A 3,098-nucleotide genomic window follows, 5' to 3' on the forward strand; every position below is an offset into this window, starting at 1 on the left:
ACTGGAGGAATTGAAGCTAATCACAAAATATCTTTTTGGGAATTTTTTTCTTTTCTTTTCTAAGCAGGAAAATCTTTCCATCTCTGTTATTGAGAGTCTAAAGATGTCGCTCAGGAACCTTGACTGCACTTTGGTGAAGATTTGACATTGATCATTCATTTGATTAAGATTGATTGGTTGTTTCATGATGGGTTATAGATACAAAAAAATCGTGATGAAGTCACATTTTGACATTGGGAGAGACATTCTCACTATGAAATTGTTTTATGTTTGTTTGTTTTTTTTAACATTTTATTTGAACATGAAGTCAGGGTTTAAACTCGATCTTGCCTTTACACTATTACCTCTCAGTGAAAGCACATCTAGAGTTGGCCTGATCACACCTCCCCTAAATGCCTTTATTAGGAACAGTAGTCACAAAATGGTAGTTTGCATCATCATTAGTCTTTTTGAGGTAAAATGGTGGTCTGTGCGTTTCTCCTCCTTTCCAGCCAAAGACCCTTAGTCCAATGGAAAGAGATGTGACGGACTCTAAACCTCCTACACACGGCCTTGACGGTGTTTAAATACACTCCCCTGATTAAAGACAGGCTGCAGCCTCCCTTTTATACTCGTGACTTTTGGAAAACAATGAGGACATTCAGTGTTTGATACTTGATTGTGGGATGTTAACTATTTTATCATTGCAGCAGTGGTTTCTATTAAGGAAAGTTCTGAGAACAAATGGAAGATTCTCACTACTAAGAAAAAAATCTGAAGAAATGTTTTCCAGCCTGTTTATTTATCTGTCATACCTCTTTTGTATGTGTACTTTGTCCGTCTGTTTGCTAGGTTTGTACAGCTTAGATTGATTATTTTTTTTCGTTTCTCTCTTCTCTTCCTTTGAGCCTGATGCTGCTGGAGACACTTCTGACCTTGTAAACTTTTATTTTGGTTGTTTTTTCCCACCCGATTCCTCTCGTCTCCATTTGACCCGTGTTGAGTCTCGGAGACGTTGCGTAAAGCGTGACTCATTTCTCGTCTTCCTGTGCGACGACGAAACTCCTTGAGAAATAAGCACCTGAGCCGCCCTTGCATTGTACCCTTTGTGCTTTTTACATAAATAGACAAGTGTATACTTTCATCTCCAGTGTGAAAACTCCATTTGTTTATTTCTCCTCTCTCCATAAACAGCCCAGTGGTGCCTTTAAGTTAGTGTTCAAGACACACCTGCTGTGTGTGTGTGTGTGTGTGTGTGTGTGTGTGTGTGTGTCCGTCCGTCCGTCCGTCCGTGTCCACTTGAGTAATAGCATACATTATCACATTGCCAATGCTGCATGTCTATTTATAGTGTTTTTATGTGAAGTTAGTGCTGTTTGAACTTGTTATAAGTAACATCTGAAATGGTTTTAAAGCCACAGTACAGTAGCAGAATCAGTGATGAACATCCCAGAGAAAAAGTGCCATTTCTCCTTGGTTTGGAGATAAATTGACATTGACGATTAAGCATGTTTAAATCAATTGGAATCTTTTATATCCTCCCATGTTAGTTGACAAGTCATTACTCTCACGTTACCACTATAGATGTTCCCTCCAGTCTCAAAGAGAAAGCTTCCCTCTGTTAAAATAACGTACTGCATGCAGCCCATGTTTTTTATCTGGAAGCATGATCTCCACAAATCTCCCTGCAGGTATTGTATGTCCTGAGGGATTCAGACTCCTCTGGAGACCAGACAGAGAGACGGGTGTGTGTGTATGGGTGTGCGTGCGTCTCAACGTGTGTGTGGCCGTCTGTGCGGTCGTATGTGTGCTTCATCTCTGGCACTTCATCAGCATTATAGGGTGGACCAGCAGAAAAAGGTGCAGATGGCATGATCAATGCAGCACATGCATCCTTATGGTAGGCTATGCCTCAAGGCAGGGGTACTCACACTTTTGGCATATGATTAAATATATATTAAAGGCAAGAGGCCATTACTCAATAGGCTGAGGGTGTTTAGGACCACAAACCAGACCAGGTGGGGAACAGCAATAATGATTAGCTCAGAAACCAAAGATTAAATCACTTTGTTTATTCAAAACCAGTGTCAAGACTGAGCTCAGAAGGAAAGAGATGGAAGGATTTGAATGTAGGCTACTGCAGTGGAGATTACAAGAGAAATGAGAGATGAAAATAGCATTTTAAAAAGCATACTGCAATAGCAGTGTAAAAGTGAGGCTAAGCTTACGTTTTGAAACTGGAGATTTGAATTTGAAAGTTGAACACTCTTGAAATGCTGTAAAACTGATCGAACATATCGAAACTATCCATATGCTACAAGTGTAGGCAATGGGTCCGATGTTGGACCAGTCTTATGTGGGCTTATGTGGATGTCTGGTAAAGTTCATTGTTATGATTTCAAAAGATTACTTTCAGTTTTCATTGGCCAGGATGAAGACATTGGTACCAATGCATATTGGTACAAGTGCAAATTAGTCCTACGGGCCATGGGAGTGAGAGGTCCGTGACCCCCCTGTTTAAGAATCACAGTCTTTAAGACATTTGGGCTCATCTGGAGGTCAGGTCCGAGAGACCAGTGTTTGTGTATGTGTTATTGCTGGCATTTCAGTTTGTCAAATAAGACTGGGGGAAAAAAAAGTGCAGAACGAGCTTTTTCATTTCCTGTCTCACCCCTACCTCACCCCTCGGGAAATCTCCCCCCAGATGGAGGCATTTGAGTGGCCTCTTGAATAAGACCCTCATCTATCCGCCCATCTGACCTCTTCATTACTCAAGGGCCCCAGTCTAATCCAGCCCGGGCCTGGCCCCGCGCATAATTCCCCTCCTCAGGGCCGGGTAATTGGATCACTCAGACCTTTAGTATAGGTGATGATTGCCCTCATGAATGCCAGATTAATACAACCCCCCCCCCCCCCCCCCCCCCCCCCACTACCACCACCACCAGCCCCAACTTCCCCACCTAAAAATAGACCTGACATGGTGAAGAGGAATGCATCGCCCAGGCTTGGTAGGAATGCCATTTCTTTTGGGATGTGGACCGTTTGCTAACATTTTTGTTTTGGGGCCCTTGTCAACTGAGCGTACGTCAGGGATCCCACTGATGAGCAAGACTAGCGGA

The 3,098-nt window shown here is 42.6% G+C and overlaps 1 protein-coding gene across 1 annotated transcript in view; it reads left to right on the forward strand.

Annotated features, from left to right (window-relative positions):
* The window catches only part of LOC308362406 (TBC1 domain family member 15-like), a 38,025-nt gene extending 36,902 nt beyond the window's left edge, over positions 1-1,123 (forward strand). Inside the window, exon 17 of the mRNA XM_080835024.1 lies at positions 1-1,123. This exon is cut by the window's left edge and continues 744 nt beyond it. The gene's annotated coding sequence lies outside the window, so the exon portion shown is untranslated.
* Positions 1,124-3,098: the final 1,975 nt, after the last annotated feature.

The sequence above is a fragment of the Sprattus sprattus genome (assembly GCF_963457725.1).
Source record: "Sprattus sprattus genome assembly, chromosome: 3".
Taxonomy (NCBI): domain Eukaryota; kingdom Metazoa; phylum Chordata; class Actinopteri; order Clupeiformes; family Clupeidae; genus Sprattus; species Sprattus sprattus.